Below are 19,894 nucleotides of genomic sequence, written 5' to 3' on the forward strand. Positions count from 1 at the left end.
AGCTTGTTGTCTGACTCATTCTTTGAATGGATGACCCATGCTCATAGTTTGAATTTGGAGTGACTGGAGGACGAGTGGAATGTCATCACGACCCCCACACTAGCATCTGTATGCAATGCGTTTTTTTCTCTGCAACTATTATTCTGCAATCATTTACAGGGCCATTTACAATGTTCTATGCTAGAAAATGGTAATGTATCCATAAAAATCAGATGGCGCCTCTTTTCCACTTGCCTTGACTTCAGCCTGCCAGCCTGGTATCACATAGGGTAACAATTGCTATGTTTTATGTCAGTCATTGTTAATGGAGGCTAATCCAGGAGTAGAAACTTGGGGTTCACAGCAGTGAGTCCAGTTAAAGTTGTTAAAGAGACAATACGAAGAAATTCCTTAAACACCATTCCCAAACTATGTACAAAGTCAAATCTGTAGAAACCCTGTGGACCATCTCAGGTAAGTTCTGTTATTATCAGTTCCTTTTATGCTTACAAACCTGTCAACAATTATAAGTAAAGTAAAATTGTGAACATGAAAATCTGACTATTCCAGAGCAACTAAATCATTTTGGGTTCAATTTTTCATATTTGCACGTTACTACCCGGACTTGTAATCGAAATTGAGCAACATAATGAAAATGTTATTGCAATGGCAGTCTTATTTCTTGACAGACACAGTAGTGCAAACAAAATTAATGATTTTCCTTATTTTACAAATCACCTGTAATAAAACTGCATTTAATATTGTGATTTTGTCATTTTGTGAACAATTAACTGTTTCTCAATTTAAAATTAAAAAACATTTAAAAGCTGTTCTCACCAATGATCATGTAAAAAAATAGGTTTTGGCATGCAATATTTAGTCAAGGATATCCAGGAAAATATTTCTTACTAAGTTAAATAATTTAACAGCTTGGAATAAACACAAAACAATTAAGAAAAAGCAGGTGGTAGACAACCATTGAACACATTACCTAAAGAAGGACTGACAAATTTCATTACCTGTTAGGTCCATTGTTTCTCATTTTGCTTGATTATCATAAACGGCTCCTTTTTTTTTAAATTTTATTCTTTTATTTTCAAGAACATTTCATGTTTGTTTGTTTTTTCCATAATGTGCAGTAAATTTTAAATTATAGTTCTAGCGCTGGAAAAATTGGTAATTGAATTTTCATTTTAGTTTAATTGTCAATCATAAGTGTTCAAGTAGCAAAAATGTTTGAAAATGCCTCCATGCAAATAACGAGAATCAAGTATGTTTACAAAGATGAAAAAGTCATGTGTATATATAAGCCATAATCTAATACTGTTTAATATACAATTTTATTTAGTACTTTAATTTAACACAGAATCAGAATCATACTATAAGTTTTGCAAAACATTGGATGTTAATTTTACTCAGAAAACAACAAAAGTGGCAAAATTAATTTCTGTGATGTACAGACCGCTGACCGGCAGCATGTTGGCTGCTGACCGACAACTACTCAGACAACCTTGTCTCCATTGCTATACTAACCCATGTAAAATAAAACCACGCTATACTCAACTCTAGTGCAAGCATCAAGTCTCCTGCGGCTAACATGACGTTGTTATGTCATGTGAGCGCTGCAGCCAATCAGCGGCCACTAATAGGTTTACTTCACTCTAATAGAGTAAAGCAGTCCATTAGCAGCTGCTGATTGGCTCCAGAAATGAGTATAGACTCTTAATTTTACACAGAGGAAGACAGCAATTGAGAAGGCTTTGCCTCAGTAGTAGACAACCTCTTTTAAGGACTGTGTGATTTTTCATTTTTTTTTACTTTAGTTTCAAGCAACTTTTCATGATATGATGTCTTCTATAAATGGCACATGTAAAGTCTAGATGTGAATCCATCTTTGGGGAGAGGTAAACGACTTTTGAGACTTGTTAGGAAGCTCAGAACAATCTTTCAATATCTTCATCTGTCTGTTTTTTCACTTAGCTCCTTCCATCTTCTTGAGTAAAATAAAGTGTAACCTGACACCTCACTGTGCAGAAAAATTTTAAGCAAGACAGAGTAAAGCTGTTTTTTCAGAGAGGATGGTGAGTTTAGGAGGCAGGATTAGGGAAAAAGGTGGTTCATAAGTGAGGAAAAAAAGCAGATTTCTCTGATAAGATATATTACAAAGTTACCTACACTTACGAGCAAAAGGGTAACAATAAGTGATGAGCGAGCGTGCTCGCAACTGCTGGGTTCGAGCATCTCACTGCTCGAACTGCTCGGCGCTCGGAGAGTACTTCCGGGATGCTTGGGCGGGCGCTTGGGCTCATGTTTGGAGTTCTTTAAACAGCAAATAAACATGCGGGGATTGCCTGACACTCACTCTAATGCCATAGCCATGTTGGTTGTGGCATTACAGTGATTGGCTGGCAGCATAGCATCATCGGGTCTATATAAGACCCGGTACCCTATGCTCGTCACAGTCTACCCTGGAAACAGGCAGAGTAGGGAGAGCTGGAGCTGAGTGAGGGAGAGAATTGGCGATTTATTGGTTAGGTATAGGTATTACACAGCAAGATACATATCCATCTGAACTAATAGACCTTCTACGGATTAATCCAGCTGCATATGGTAATAGCAGGAGTTAGGCAGGCAGAGTTTTTGGACACTGTATACAGCAGAATAGGGTCCATTGGACGTTCTGTCCGCTGCTGCTGTTACAGATATCCATAGTCCTAGATATCAGGGCTAATATTATTTTGTTCTTAATCCTGATTACTTACTTAAAAAGCAATATAATAAACCATTTTAAATACTCCATTTGCTTGTTAGCAGTATACAGCCAGATTTGGTTGATTTTATTCGCATTGCTGTATTGTGGAAGCAGAGAAACTTGTCCATCATCAGACGTGATACGATATTACTGGTGTAATAATACAGACATTTTGTGGAGCGTGCCAAATATCATACTCCATTTAAAGTCTACCAGCTGTGTGTTGTTCAACCTATTCACACTTGGTTGCTGACCAATAGCATATTACAAGGCCACTGCCTAAAACCATAGTCATCAGACGGGATCAGATATTACTGAACTAATAATCCAGAATTTTTTGGGAGCATGCCAGATATTACACTTCATTCATAGTCTGCCAGTTGTGTATTGTTGAAACTATTCACACTTAGTCACTGACCAACACCATATCTCTAACGTCAATGCCTAAAACCATCGTCATCAGACGTGATCCCATATTACTACGGTAATAATCGTCACATTTTTTGGAGCGTGCCAAATATTACACTCCAGTTAAAGTCTGCCAGTTGTGTGTTGTTGAACCTATTCACATTTAGTCGCTGACCAATGCCATATCTCTAAAGCCACTGCCTAAAACCGGGGTCATCAGACGTAATCCCATATTACTGCGGTAATAATCCTCACATCTTTTGGAGCGTGCCAAATATTACACTCCAGTTAAAGTCTGCCAGTTGTGTGTTGTTGAACCTATTCACACTTAGTCTCTGACCATTGCAAATACCATTGTACAAGGCCACTGCCTAAAACCATGGTCATCAGACGTGATCTGATATTACTGCGGTAATAATCATCACATTTTTTGGAGCATGTCAGATATTACACTCCAGTTAAAGTCTGCTAGTTGTGTGTTGTTGAACCTATTCACACTTAGTCGCTGACCAATAGCATATCTGTGAATAATATTGTCTGAGTATTTGCCATTTTTACGGACTAAAAATAAAACATAAAAAAGTGAAGCTAAAATGGATTTTCCTGGAAGAAACAGTCTTTGTAGGGTCATGACTTGTATATAAGGCCAAATAAATAAATAATGATAAAAAAAAGTTATGGACTGTGGAAGACATTTATGCGACCAGAATGAACACTCATCTCAAGCTGATGATACCACCTAGCAGCTCCTGTCCCTATTGTAAATGCATCTAACAGTGGTATCAAGAGGGAATAGAATAGATTTGTATTTTTGTTCTGCAGCACCAGCAGCACACAGTATAAGGCAATAATACCTGGCTTGATCGGTGTAATACGCTATATTCTAGATTCTAGAATATTGAATCTATTTGAATTGTCCTTCCCATTATTAAGGAGTGGGTCTCCTATATTGTTATTGCGTATGCAGCAATTTCAAGGGCTGCCAAAAATGAGGAAGCACTCCAATACACATTTTAATAGATGTTAAAAAAAAAACTATAAAAATACAGGAGGATCTTTAGAATAAAAACCAGACTCGCCAATGTAACCTCAATATAAACACATTCTACAGCTCCTGCACCTCCTCCTCCTCTTCGGCCTCCATCTCTGAAATGACCATCAGTCGCAAGCTGGAAGCACTGCCTCAGCCAAGTGGCAACAGGCTGTGCTGAAGATAATATGCTTAGGTGACAAACCGCACACTGCTGCAGAGTTGTTGAAAGCTGTAACATAGCAGACAGATCTGTGGCTCTCACCACTGAACATACAGCCAGGCATGGTCATGTGTGACAATGGTCAGAACCCGATGGCGGCTCTGAGGCTTGGAAACCTTGCACACATACCATGGCCGGCCCATGTGAGCAGCCAGTGTAGCCTGTGGACCTCAGATATGGTTAAACTCTGTGAACAGGAAATATAAAGCTGGACTCATCGAGTGAATGAGGAGCTCTAATGTATCACTGGTGCAAGAGAATGGACAAAGTAAACATGGTGCCCCCCCCCCCCCCCGGTTGGGTTGGAGAAGCTCCACATGATTCAGAAATTTTTATTGGCAATACTCCTCAGGAGATATATGACGATGCATTGATACCCCTCTTTTAGTCTGTGGGAAAGCTGTATGAGTTTCATGTAATGATGACCTAGAGTGGCCTAAACCGTGGCTTTGCTTATGCACGTTATTTCTCAAAACGCATTGCAGATCAGGCCATTGTCCAACTCTGTAGTCATGAAATTCAAGGCGTAAAGATATTTGTGTGTCGAAGCACGGAGAAGTGTGAGTTGATTTTGGTTCGGCTGCCATTGCTTATGGAACAAGCTGCATTAGAAGACTTCCTGGGAGAAATGATAGCGGGAGTAGATAAAGTTTCCCTCTATGCCAGTGTCACGGGTGTGTTGCCACGAAGATCGTCACGAGTACACAGCCTGACTTCTCGCAGCTGACTTGTTGGTGCTTTGTGTTTCTCGGCAGTGAGGGAGTTAATTCTCTCTCTCTCTCTGGGCTAGATGAGGTCCAGCCTCGCCCAGCTGCAATCAATACTTCTGTAGTTAGACTCCTTCATATACCTGCTGGTCTGTTTGGGAGGTGTCGGTGAAAGCATTTCATTCAGACTGACAGAGCGGATCGTGGTGTTTGGAGTTGCTGAGATAAGTGTATTTGGAAGTGTTTTTTCCCTTTCCTCGCTTTATCATTTATCTCCTTTCCCGTTGGTTTTCCCTCTGTTGTAGTTGAGAAGTTGTTTGTATGCAAGGTGGTTTTGGTTTTTCCCTTGTACTGTCTCGTTCGTCTAAATACTGTGTTTGGGCATATTATTTCTTGTTCCCTTTGGTTGTGATCGGGGTCCTTCTCAGGACTAGATTACTGAGGTGCAGGGATCTTCAGGAGGTAGGGGTTACGCTGGTGGCCTGGACCTCTGTACCTTTAACAGTACCTCCAGGTTGAGGGATTAGTCAGGGCCCCAGCTTAGGGTCAGCTTAGGCCTCCTACCTCCATTATACAGAGACAGCGTGACATTTTCACCGACCCGCTTAGTTTTTCTCCAGCTACCATGGATCCAGTAGCCGGTCTAGCTCGGCAATTGCAGAGTTTGTCCATGGAGCTGGCGGACGTTAGGTCCAAGGTTTGGCATCCTCAGGAGCAAGCCGGACCAGAACCTAAAGTAGCTCTCCCTGATAGGTTCACTGGGGGGCGGGACAAGTTTTTTGTTTTCCGGGAGGCATGTAAATTGTACTTTCGGCTGCGGCCTCGGTCATCGGGGAGTGAAGAACAAAGGGTGGGAATTGTCATCTCGCTCCTACAAGGGGACCCACAATCTTGGGCGTTCTCTCTTCCCCCGGGTTCCCCGGCTCTCCAGTCAGTGGATAGGTTTTTCGCTGCCCTGGGACTCGTATATGATGACCCAGATCGGATCTCCCTTGCTGAGTCTAAGTTACGTAGGATCTAGCAGGGAGATCGTCCGGCGGAGGAATTCTGTTCGGAGTTCCGTAGGTGGGCCACGGACACCCAGTGGAATGACCCGGCTCTTAGGAGCCAGTTTTGTCATGGTTTATCCGACAAATTGCAGGATGTGTTGGCACAGTATGACTCTCCCGTGTCTCTGGAAGCCGCTATGGCCCTTGCTATTCGCGTGGACAGACGGCTTCGGGAGAGGTGCGGGATAACTCTACCCCCTGTGATGACTCCACCTCCTACAAGGTCCCCTCATATGGTGGTTCCCCTGGTCAGTCCTGAGGAGCCTATGCAATTAGGAGGGACATCATTTCGGGGGAGGGGACCGGTGGTGCGCCATAAGGCAGGAAGGTGTTTCTTCTGCGGGAGAAAGGGACATTTTATTGGGGGGTGTCCATCCCGTCCCTTGCAGAGTGAAGAGTCGTCGGAAAACTGTTGATCCCAGGTTGTGTGGTGGACGGCAATCTGGGAGTAGGTATTTCGTCCCTAGGTTCGTCTCAGTTTCTCGTACCGGCGGAGGTGGTGGTGGGTACGAGAACTGAGAGGATATCTGTTCTTCTGGATAGTGGGGCCGGGGCTAATCTGGTTGATGCTCGGTTTGCCCGGGTTCAAGGTATGCGGTTGAGTGAGTTGGCTAAACCCATTCCCATATTCTCGATCGATGCCAGGCCTCTCGGGCAGGGAAGTTTTTTGCAAGCTGTGCATGACGTAAAACTTCAAGTGGGGGCAATACATAAAGAACTGTTGTCTTGCTACGTGTTGGAGGGTCTTCCCACTCCTATTGTGTTGGGCCTTCCTTGGTTAGCTAAGCATAACCCGGTTATTAATTGGCAAACCAGGGAGATAAGCCAATGGAGTAAATTCTGTAATAAAAACTGCATGAACACGGTCATTGGTGCGGTTACTCCTTGGGTTTTACCTCCATTTCTGGCGGACTTTGAGGATGTATTCTCGGAGAATGGGTGTCAGGAACTACCTCCTCATCGCGTGTATGACTGTTCTGTAAAACTGCTCCCTGAGGCCAAGTTACCTAAAGCTAGGTTGTATAACCTTTCTGGTCCTGAGAGGCAGGCCATGAAGGATTATATCTCAGAAAGTCTGGCTAAGGGGCATATTAGACCTTCATCTTCACCGGTGGCTGCGGGGTTCTTCTTTGTTAAGAAGAAAGATGGAGGCCTACGCCCTTGCCTGGATTTCCGTGAACTTAATCGGATTACGGTCCGAGATCCGTATCCGCTCCCACTTATTCCCGATCTCTTTAATCAGATCGTGGGCGCCAAATGGTTCTCTAAGTTGGATCTCAGGGGGGCGTACAATCTGATTAGGATGAAGGAGGGGGATGAGTGGAAGACGGCGTTTAACACTCCGGAGGGGCATTATGAGAACCTTGTCATGCCATTCGGTCTGACTAATGCCCCGGCGGTGTTCCAACACTTTGTTAATGACATTTTTCGCCGCTTGGTGGGACAGTTTGTTGTCATATATCTGGATGATATCCTAATTTACTCGCCGGATCTGGTGTCTCATCAGGAGCACGTTAGGCAGGTGTTACAGATTTTGCGGGATAATAAACTGTATGCCAAGTGGGAAAAGTGTGTGTTCGCCGTACAGGAGCTCCAGTTTTTAGGCTTCCTGGTTTCAGCGTCCGGTTTTCGTATGGACCCTGGGAAAGTGCGGGCAGTTCTTGAGTGGGATCGGCCAGAGAATCTTAAGGCACTACAACGTTTCCTGGGGTTTGCTAATTATTACCGAAAGTTCATTCGTAATTTCTCGTCCATGGTTAAGCCTCTCACTGACATGACTAAAAAGGGGACGGATTTTTCTAGGTGGTCTGACAAGGCTTGTCAAGCATTTTCCTGTTTGAAAAAATGTTTTGCCTCGGCGCCCATACTCATTCAACCTGATGCGTCTCAGCCATTCATTGTAGAGGTAGACGCTTCCGAGGTAGGGGTGGGAGCAGTATTGTCACAGGGTTCGTCCCCTGGTAAGTGGCATCCGTGCGCCTTTTTCTCTAAAAAATTGTCGTCCGCTGAGAGGAATTACGATGTCGGCAATAGGGAACTCTTGGCCATTAAGTTAGCTTTTGAGGAGTGGCGCCATTTTTTGGAGGGGGCAGTTCATCCGGTCACCGTCATCACCGATCACAAGAACCTGCTATATCTGGAGTCCGCGAAACGTCTGAATCCCAGACAAGCTAGGTGGTCATTGTTTTTTACCAGGTTTAATTTTGTCGTTACATATCGTCCTGGGTCAAAAAGTGTAAAGGCGGATGCCTTATCTCGTAGTTTCCCTGGGGCCGGGAATACGGACGACCCGATTCCTATCCTTCAGGAGGGGGTGGTGGTCTCGGCAGTATGCTCTGAGCTGGAGGAGGAGGTATTGGAGGCTCAGGGGGACGCCCCTGTTGGACCTCCAGGGAGATTGTTTGTTCCAGATCAGTTGCGACAGAAGGTGATCGAGGCACACCATAACTCAGTTTTTGCAGGACACCCGGGGAGTAAAGCAACTGTGGATCTCCTCTCGCGTCGGTTTTGGTGGCCTAACTTACATAAGGAGGTGGTAACTTTTGTCGCGTCCTGTGGGGTTTGTGCGCGCTCTAAGACCTCACATACCCGTCCGTCTGGGGCCCTCTTACCTTTGAAGATCCCGGGGCGTCCTTGGACTCATCTGTCTATGGACTTTATTACGGACCTCCCTCCGTCTTCGGGTAAAACGGTCATACTCGTTGTAGTGGACAGGTTCAGCAAGATGGCACATTTTATCGCTCTTCCGGCTCTCCCTAATGCTAAAACTCTTGCGCAGGTGTTCATTGGGGAGATTGTGAGGCTTCACGGGGTACCCTCCGAGGTGGTGTCTGATCGGGGGTCTCAGTTTGTGTCTAAGTTCTGGAAGGCGTTTTGTGCACGGCGGGGGATGCAGTTGTCATTCTCATCGGCTTTTCATCCTCAGACCAATGGTCAGACGGAACGTATGAACCAGAGCTTGGAGACATATCTCCGGTGTTTTGTGTCAGAGAACCAGGAGGACTGGGCTTCTTTCTTACCTCTGGCAGAGTTTGCTCTTAATAATAGGCGGAGCGAGTCCACTGGTAAGTCCCCGTTTTTTGGGGCATATGGTTTTCACCCCCAGTTTTGTACTTTCAGTAGGGGGGGCTCTTCGGGGGTTCCTGAGGAGGAACGATTTTCCTCATCACTCGCTTCAGTATGGAGAGGGGTGCTGAAGAGTCTGAATACTATGGGGAACCGATACAAACGTATGGCTGATAGGAGGAGAGTGTCTGGTCCGGACCTAAGTGTGAACGATCGGGTATGGTTGTCTACCAGGAATATAAAACTTAAGGTTCCCTCCTGGAAACTGGGTCCCAGGTTCATCGGGCCGTACAGAATCAGTTCTATTATTAATCCGGTGGCATTCCGTCTTGACCTCCCCCCTACGTTTAAAATTCACAACGTGTTTCACAGATCATTACTTAAGAGGTATGTGGCGCCGGTGGTACCGTCACTTTTACCTCCCCCTCCAGTGGTTGTCAATGGTAACTTGGAGTTCCAGGTATCGAGGGTCATTGATTCACGCTTTAATCGCCGGTCCCTTCAGTACCTGGTTCATTGGAAGGGGTATGGTCCTGAGGAGAGGATGTGGGTTCCTGCGTCGGATATTAACGCTGACCGATTAGTTCGGGCCTTCCACACGACTCACCCGGATAAACCTGGCCCTGAGGGTCCGGAGGCCCCTCGTAGAAGGGGGGGTACTGTCACGGGTGTGTTGCCACGAAGATCGTCACGAGTACACAGCCTGACTTCTCGCAGCTGACTTGTTGGTGCTTTGTGTTTCTCGGCAGTGAGGGAGTTAATTCTCTCTCTCTCTCTGGGCTAGATGAGGTCCAGCCTCGCCCAGCTGCAATCAATACTTCTGTAGTTAGACTCCTTCATATACCTGCTGGTCTGTTTGGGAGGTGTCGGTGAAAGCATTTCATTCAGACTGACAGAGCGGATCGTGGTGTTTGGAGTTGCTGAGATAAGTGTATTTGGAAGTGTTTTTTCCCTTTCCTCGCTTTATCATTTATCTCCTTTCCCGTTGGTTTTCCCTCTGTTGTAGTTGAGAAGTTGTTTGTATGCAAGGTGGTTTTGGTTTTTCCCTTGTACTGTCTCGTTCGTCTAAATACTGTGTTTGGGCATATTATTTCTTGTTCCCTTTGGTTGTGATCGGGGTCCTTCTCAGGACTAGATTACTGAGGTGCAGGGATCTTCAGGAGGTAGGGGTTACGCTGGCGGCCTGGACCTCTGTACCTTTAACAGTACTTCCAGGTTGAGGGATTAGTCAGGGCCCCAGCTTAGGGTCAGCTTAGGCCTCCTACCTCCAGTATACAGAGACAGCGTGACAGCCAGTCCTTTCACCGACCTAAAGAATATATCTGTGGGGAAATACACCTCTCACCGAGAAGCAGTGCCAGACTGTAGAACATTGGGTTCACCAGAGGATTTTATTCTGAGGGCCCACCTTTTTCGCCCCATAGCAGTTGCAAGGTTTGCACTATAAACTCTCCTAAAGGAGAAGCCAGGGCCCACCGGAGGATTCTCCGGTTCTCTGGTGGGCCAGTCCAACCCTGCCGAGAAGCAGCCCTGGCTAAGAAAAGTCTGTGTGAAGGTTCATAGACACTCTATGGCTGCTTTTTTTTTACTGTGGACTGGCTCCAGCAATTTATAAGACATAAGATCTGCAATCTGGCACCTTGGCAAAGCCCAATTCTGTTCTCCCTCTGATATATAACAGACAGGTCATGCTGGAGAAACTTTCACTTACTGCCACTCAGTGTCTTCAGCTCCTTTGTGAGAAACTAATGTTTGGGCAGCCAGTCTTCCAAATAAAATTCCTGAGATGGAAATTGTGGATGACTTTGCTTATGGTACTGGGTGCTTATACCAAACCATGGTGTGCCATTCATTGGATATTCCTGGCTGTTTGGAGACAAGCTTATTCCCACAGAAAAGTTCAAGTGTCATGGAATGACAAGGGGATATCTGGCGGACAGCACAATACACGGATGCAACGGGAGATAGAGGGGGAAGGAGGACCCTAGCGTAGGGAACAAGGGAAGGGACACCTTCTGACACCAACCTGTGTCTGTCCCTAAGCTCCCCTATCATCCCTATAAGGGTCATTCCCCCCGTGCACAATCAAGTGTGTAAGCACTCGCTGGCCCTGGATTTAACCTGGGTAGTGCACAGGCCAGCGAGACACTAGTCTCACCACTAAAATAGAACAACACAAGGAAGGTACGACAAACAATGGGAAGATAACAACATAAATAGGACTTATCTCTCCAACAGAAAACTTCACCGCTGCAATAGCAACAAACACCACAGCTTCTCCAGAGACTGGCTCCTTCAAAGAGGTCAACATAGAATGAACTGTAACCTGTGGTCAGCTGATGGATTATGTGGCTATTTAAAGGGAGGTGGGAGTGGCACTAACCAACATCAGCTGACCTTTAACAAAAGGCTGCCAGCAAGAGACTAACATTAAAGTGGTTGTGCACTACTTAAGATTACCCCCCGATATATCCCCCCGGGGCCCCTAAGACTTTTTGTAAATACCTTCCGTTGCAGATAATGCCTGTGAGCGGCGCTATCACTGGCCGCTCACAGGCATCACGTGACCGGCTCTGACATCCGCTGATGTCACGACAAGTGCTGGCAGCAGCCAGGGGTCTTTTTCTTCCTGGTTCCACGCTGGATGCCAGGCTGTGGGCAGGGTTACCCCTGCGCGTCACACCAAGCATCCACCGCACGCTCTGTCTCTCCCAATTCATTGGGAAAGCGCGCGGTGGATGCTGGGTGTGACGCGGGGACCCCAGCGCTGAGTCACGCCTCACTTGTCATGACGTCAGCGCGGGGTCACGTGATGCCTGTGAGTGGCCACCGATAGCGCCGCTCACAGGCATTATCTGCAACGGAAAGTATTTACAAAAAGCCCCGGAGGAATACATTGGGGGGGGGGGTAATCTTAAGTAGTGCACAAATACTTTAACCCTTGCTGGACCAAAAGGAAAAAACTACATTTAAATGACATCATAACCAGAGCTGCCACGAATCTCCAAATTATTTGTGACAACCAGCAAGCTAAGCAGATGGTGGCCTCTATCATCATGAAGGAGTTTACGCGTTGTCTAGGAGACTGACCACCGCTGCTGTCTACCTAGTGAACATTGTGCTGAAGCTTGATTGATCCAGGGAACACAATCCTCTGTGTCAGGAGGACATGTTCCATTCCAGGGTCCAACTGGGTCCCGGCTTCCACAATATTAACCCAGTGTGCCGTCAGTGAGATGTACCATCCCTGACCACAAGCACTTGTCACGTGTCTGTGGTTAGGTGGTCCTTGCCAGTAACTGCGCTGATTAGGGTACGGGTAATGTTCTGGGACCCATGCCTGTATAAGGCGGCGACGGCACACCGGGGGAAATAGTGCCGGCTGGGGACCGAGTACCGAGGGACAGCCGCAATGAGGTTGTGGAAAGCTTCCACCACCATGAGCCTAAAAGGCAAAATTTCTAGTGCAAGCAGTTGAGAAATATATCAGTTTAGTATTGTAGCCTGTGAGTGGGTGGTTGGCTTTGCATTTGCGCTGGCGTTCCAAGGTCTGGGGTAGGGACAACTGAACGCTGAGGGACAACTGAAGAATATGCCAACTTCAAGGAAAAAAAATCTCTCGGATCCGCACATTCCTCAAACCAGTATCTGCAAAAACAATTGTGCATGCCCTCATCATATCCCGCCTCGCCTACTGCAACCTCCTGCTCTGTGGTCAACCTTCTCGCACCCCTCCAATCTATCCTAAACTCTGCTGCTCGACTAATCCACCTGTCCCCTGACTATTCTCCAGCCTCTCCTCTCTGTCAATCCCTTCACTGGCTTCCCATTGCCCAGAGACTCCAGTTCAAAATCCTAACCTTGGCATGCAAAGCCATCCACAACCTGTCTCCTCCACACATCTGTGACCTAGTCTCCCGGTACTTACCTGCACGCAACCTCTGATCATCACAAGATCTCCTTCTCTACTCCCCTCTTATCTTCTCTTCCCACAATCGCATTCAAGATTTCTCCCGTGCATCCCAACTATTCTGGAATTCTCTAGCCCAACATATCAGGCTCTCACCTACAATGGAAACCTTGAAAAGGAACCTGAAGACCTACCTCTTCCGACAAGCCTACAAACTGCAGCAACTACCGCTCCACCACACCACTGCACAACCAGCTACTGTATCCTCACCCATCCCTTGCAGATTGTGAGCCCTCACGGGCAGGGTCCTCTCTATTCCTGTACCAGTCACCATCACATTTTTGTTCAAGGTTATTCTAATTGTTTTTGCTATGTATACCCCGTTTTTCACAAGTAAAGCACCATGGAATAAATGGCGCCATAATAATAATAATGTGGTCCACACTCATGGCTACTGAAACTGGACCATGTGGAAGACAAGGTGATGGTGGTGGTTGCAAACTGACTGGAAGCATTATCTATTTATTTGCTATCCAATCAACATCCTTTTCACACTGGTCTGGCTTCAAGAGTAGTGTTCTGCGGACCCCTAGAAAGTGGGACAGGAAGCTAGGTTGACATGATGTGGGTGCTGGTTGTGCTCCCTCAGCAGGGACAGTTTCATCTTGCCCATGCCCTCGGCCTCTGCGTGCACCATCAGCATCATGTCCACTTCCTGTCCCTTACCACTCGCCTTGCCCATTTTAAATGGAATTTAATATTTGTCACGTTGCCAAAAATGTCTGTATTATTACCGCAGTAATTTAGGATCACGTCTGATGACCACGGTTTTAGGCAGTGACCTGGGATGCAGACATGCTTCCATGGGTCTTCCCCATTCTATCCCCAAGTCATTTCAGCACTGTATGGATGTGTCTGATCATGTCTCACACACCACATGACCAGATAAGGTAGTAAAATGTTAGAATTACATTTACCCGGTGAATGTATTTTTCACCGTTGAAAGCAATGCAAAAGTGCAAAAACGCATCAAAAATGCTACGTGTGAACATAGCCCAAAGATGTGGAGAAGCATTTTTTGTATGTGTTTTTTTTTGCCTTATATACAAGTCATTACCCTGGAAAGAATGATCCATAAAGTTTTTTTCTATTTTGGCTTCGTTTTTGTATGTTTTATTGTGAGTCTGTAAAAGTGGCGTAATACTCTGACAACATTGTTCACAGCAGTGACCTGGGAGTCAAAGATGCTTTCAGGGGTGTAAGGCAGCACTAGTCATCATAATGGGGGATACTCGCTGCACCAGGTCAATTAATGCATACCAGCAATGTCTTTCCGGTAATTCACAATGCTGCAGTTTATTGCACTTCATAAACCACAGTTCACACATATAATGTCCACGAGCTCAAGTGGCAGACAGGCCCACTTGGCCCAGGTTACAGCTTTCAGCAAAGTAATACTTTAGCAATGTCCATACAAGTGTCCATATAACAAAGTGCATTACCTTTGCCGGGTTTTAGCTGCTGCAGTCCATTTAATCCACCACCACTGTGGCTTTAAGGCTTTCCCAGGTGGGGGTCTCTAGCCGTCGTCCCGTCTAAGGCTACTGGAATGTTTCACTCACACACATCCAGTCTGCGCCTTTCCAGACTCTTCACCAAGCCGCTGCCTTCCAAGGCCACTGGTATCTACACAAGATCCAGCCTCGACCTTTCAGGCTGCCAGGCTTCACTGTATCATGGTGTCCCACACACACGGGGAACAGGCCTCACGCCCAACACACCGAACACACCGAACACACCTGTCTCCCATCAAGCAGGGTTTATATATCCATCCCGTGCACACACACACACAGACAGGACCTTGCTGATGTCACAGTCATGTGATCAGACAGACATTCTGTGCGCGCAGGACCTGGGCTATGTCACAGTCATGTGACCAGTCACCTGAGGGGGAAGGTACATGGTCTGGTAAAACACATCCTGGACCATTACCGTAATGCCAGCAAGTCGCTGCATTACAGGGGTCTTCCCCATGCTGTTCACATGTAATTTCAGGACTGTTTCCATCGATTTGGGCAATTTTTAGGCCCCCTGCAAACCTCTGGGGGGAAGATGCTGGAAAAATGCTAGAGTTTCCCATTGATTTACATTGGGCTCGTTGCTCTGGTCAAGCACCCGAGCATTAGGATTTGCTCGACCCGAGCAACGAGCACCCGAGTATTTTACTGCTCGGCTCATCACTAGTAACAATGTTATGATATTTAGACTTTCAGACTTTATATCTCGTCATCCACTACTGCTTCGAATGTGAGACTACAATAACTTTATAGACAATCATCTTGGCTATCTCATACATAATTTGACTTGCCACTATTTTGCATATGATTAAATTAGTTATGCAGATTCTTGTCATGTCACTGCATTCTTACTGTTTTGCTCATTGTGGTGGAAAAATCTATTTCTTTCTGTATATTACAAATTAAAACCTATTCTCACATTCCCTAATAGCTCAGTTTGTTATTAAGTTGATTCCCAAGTGAAAGGTCACTGGTTCGAATCAATGAGCAGCCATGAAGAAGGTTTCCCCAAAAAAAAGAAACGGCATCATCTAACTCATCGATAGCAGTCTCTCGGCCAAGAAAATTACCAAACTGCATCATGTGATTGCCATGACAGTTGGAAGAACACGAAGTGAAGTCCATCCATCCATTCAAAAGCCAAGAGGTGGACGTCCAGGAAAAATACTGGAGTCAATAATTCAGCTCATCACAAAGTTTATCAGTTCTGGCGCGACAAACATAGGCCCGTATGCTTCATAATAGTGAGATCAGAGATATCCATGCAAGCACTGTGTGACACACATTATACAAGTTTTGAATGGTTGCCCGAAAAAAGCTGAAGAAGCCTAGACTTCAATATCATAATAAGAAGCGTCGGCTCAAGTTTTCAATAAAATATGAAAAGTGGACAGTAAAAGATTGAAAACGGGTGATTTGGAGTGATAAGACAAAAGTCAATAGACTAGGCTCTGATGGGTGCAAATGAGTTTGGAATAAACAAGGGGAAAAGGGGCTAACAGACTGAGAAATTGAAGGAACTGTGAAGTTCTGTGGAGGAGGCCTGATGATATTGGGTTGTTCACAGTCAAATGCGTAGAATACTTGACCAGGATTGATGGTGGTCTCAATGTTGAGCTATGTAACCTACAAGATGAGTTACTTTGTACACTTGAGTACTATGGGTATGAAAAGGACAACATAGTGTTCCAGCAGGACAATGACCAGAAGCATATCTCGAGATTGACAAATAAATGGTTCAATAACAATGAAGTAGAGGTGCTGGATTGGCCCCCCAGTCCCCGGACCTGAACCAAATTGAACACTTGTGGTTATAGATGAAGAGAAGCTGTATACATACCTAAGTGAGTCAGCCAGTATGCACCAACTTTGGGAACGTGTAGCAGAAACGTGGTGTCACGGGTTTACCATGACAGAGAGGAGCCAGAAGAGCACGCTGTCTGATTTCTCCTACTCTTGCACTGATTAGAAGCACTTCACCTTCATATTAAACAGTGCAGGTTTATTATAGCAGGGCAGGGGATAATCTGTTTCAGTTGAGAACTCCTGGAAGCTTGCTTGTGCTGATGCTCTCAGCTGTTCAGAGTTGGCCACTCCCCTCTCCTATTTTACTGGCCTCTGGCAATCAGGAAGTGCCAGAGATAGCTTCATTGCTCCATGGTTCAGGAGTTGGTGGAGTGTTTTTGTTTGAGGAGGCGTTTAGTGGATTTATCTAAGACTGTTGTTTGGTTTTGATTGTGTGCAAATCTTATCCTCCTACTTTGTTTTTTTCCCATATTTCACTTGCCGGTGTTTCCCTCTGTTGTTTGTGAGTACATATTTTTATGATTGGTATTTTACTTTCTCCATGTTCATTTTACCTTGTTAGTCTGGTTGGTGTATTGACATGATACACTACTACTCCCCTCTTCCCTGTGTGGGGGGAGGGAATAGACTGAGAGCAGATTCAGGAGCTCAGCAAGGTACGTGGCCTCAGAGTCTTCACCATTAGAAGTAATCCGGGGAACAGGGATTATTCTGACTCCATGGCTGAGCTGCGAGCATAGGGCGCTGTGAGACACCATTTCTAGGCTGCCTCTTTTCAACCGTACTCATATGAAAGTGATGTCCTTAGGTAGTTTAACTCGACTGCAGGAAGCATGTTGTTGAAGATTTAGACGATTTATTTCTTTGCAAAATACTTGCTGATATGTGAACATGCAGCAGGTAAAAAGGCCTTTTTTAAATAGGGGTGAAAGCACATGAGCTTCTATCATGGCTAAAAATGGAGAATGAGGAATGAACATGGGGAAGAAGGGAGGGGTTACTTACATCACAGTCACATCAGAGGGAGACAGGGAGAGGGAAAGGACAAACTTCTAAGGAAAGCAAACATTACTGCACAGCAACAAAACAGCAATACATGACAACTGAAAGAAGTGCAATGCAGTCTGTAAAATTCCCAAATCATGGGACATGGCACTCCCCATCTGAAATCTTTAGATTTCATGATGATTATTTGACCTGATGTCTTCTGATGGTTTCACCGTCGACTTGAAAGATAAAAAAGAAATACACAAGCATACAACAATAACAATAGCAGTTGTAAGTCCAATTTTCAGTTGGAAGCCTGAAGTCCTCAACAGCAGGATAATCCAAGTTCAATTGGAAGTACATCTCCAGATTAGGGAAGCCACAATATGCAAACACTTCCACCAACCCAACAATCCACTGGTCAAAGCTCCAATGTTCTAACACAGCTGGAAGTATATGACGGTAAGCTCCCCGCCATAAGCTGTGTCCAGTAGTAATGTCCTTCATATGATGCCTTCTCCCGTGAAGCACTTGGAGGTATAATTCAGGTGAATACCAGCCTGCACAACCGATGACCAGCTCAAGGAGTGTCCAGAGTGATGAGACCTCAGCTTCAAATTTAGTGTCACAGATATGCAGCGTGTAGAGATGGCTGGTCTGATCTCTCCGTCAATGACTGGTTCCTCAAGTTCAAATGTGCTGACAGCATTAACAGAACAAAGGTCCACAGGAACAAAACTTGGAGTCAACCGCCAGGTTTTGTCACAAAGGCTACCTGTAGATGCAGCCATGAGTCCTGATCCTTAGTAAGCTGGTTGCAGGTGGGTGGAGATGTGGTGCCACTGTTCACGGATAACTTCGGCAACCTCCACCACTAGTATGGCAGCACAAAGACCAAGTCTTGGTTCAGTGTGAGCAGGCCTTGAGGCTAGTTTGGCCTTGTCCATGACAAATCCACAAAGTACCCTGTTGTTGACTTTTGAGGTCTTCAGGTAGGCTACTGCAGCTATGGCCTTTGTAGGTGCGTCAAAGAAAATGTGGACTTCTCTTCTAGTGGCCGCTGAAAGGGACTTTAAGGCAGAACAAGATAGGAACGAGATGGGATGTTCTAAGATCTTCAGAGACGTCTTCCATGTCTACCACCTTCGTGGTTTTTGGGACAGTAGTGGAGTGTTCCAATCCGTGTTCTCAGCGGTCAACTGTCTCAACAGTATCTAGCCTTGAATGGTGATAGGTGCTATAAACCCGAGAGGATTATAGATGCTGTTTACAACAGATAAGACTCCTCGTTTGGTGAAGGGTTTATCACAGACTGACACCTAGAATGAGAACGTGTCCTGCTTAGTGTCCCGAAGCAGACCAAGGTGCGGTGCATAGAAGGAACGTCCGAACGTAGATCAAGATCCTTTAAGCTCGTTGTACGGTCCTCAGATGGAATTGCCTTTATTACCTCCTGGCTGATGGAGATGATCTTGTGAGGTCTGAGGTTTGCTGCCGACAACATTTCCTGTGTTCTAGAGAGCGGATCGATTGCCTCTTCACTTGTGGGCTGAGATTTAAGCACATTATCTACATAAAAGTTCTTCTCCACAGATAAACGAGCATCAGATCCATACTCTCTCTCACCTTTCTGGGCTGTCCGTCTTGGTCCATAGCTTGCCACAGCGAGTGAGGGGCTGTTCCCGAAGACATGTACCTTTGTCCAGTAGTCTATGACCTCGTTGTGTACATCATTGTCCTTGTGCCATAAGAACCTGAGGTAGTTTCCACTGTCTTCTCTTGTAGAACTGAACACTGTTGACATCACAGGACGGGAACGTGTTCATGCTGTCAGGGGTTCTTGCTGCCACTTACTGTTACTCAGCTTCTCTTTCACCCAGTAATGATGTGGGCATGGCTGAAAGTAAGTGCTGCGATCATTTGGCAAGACATGAGTCTTAAATTAGGAAATCCTTGTAGGTCTCTTCATCCTTTCCATGCAGACATCACCTATGATAACCCAACCTGGATCAAAGCTTTGAGCAAATGGAGCATTATATGGTCCGTTAATTTGCTGACGTACCTTGTGTAGACGGAGAATGTCTCTGCCAAGCAGAATCAGGATATTTGCGCTGTTGTCAAGAGCTGGAATCTAGTTGGCTATAGTCTTTAGATGAGGGTGATGGAAAGCAGCCTCTGAAGTTGGAATCTCCTCTCTGTTGTATGATATCTGGTTGCACTTGACAAGAGTGGGTAGCGGTATCTTCACATTGGGAGAAGAGCCAATAGACTCATAGTATCTTCTCTTGAGAACAGAGACCGCCGTAACACCACTTCAGGTGCTCAGGGTGTAGGGGTGAGTGTTTCCCTTTAAGTTAAACAGATCAAAGAATTCTGACCTTGCAGGGGATCGGTTGATCT

The 19,894-nt window shown here is 45.6% G+C and overlaps 1 pseudogene; it reads left to right on the plus strand.

Annotated features, from left to right (window-relative positions):
• Nucleotides 1-410: 410 nt before the first annotated feature.
• LOC141258586 (dead end protein homolog 1-like) lies at nt 411-11,182 on the plus strand (annotated as a pseudogene).
• The last annotated feature ends 8,712 nt before the right edge of the window (nt 11,183-19,894 follow it).

Source organism: Phyllobates terribilis, unplaced genomic scaffold (assembly GCF_046119375.1).
Source record: "Phyllobates terribilis strain yellow unplaced genomic scaffold, ASM4611937v1 Scaffold_3__8_contigs__length_932513732, whole genome shotgun sequence".
Lineage (NCBI taxonomy): Eukaryota > Metazoa > Chordata > Amphibia > Anura > Dendrobatidae > Phyllobates > Phyllobates terribilis.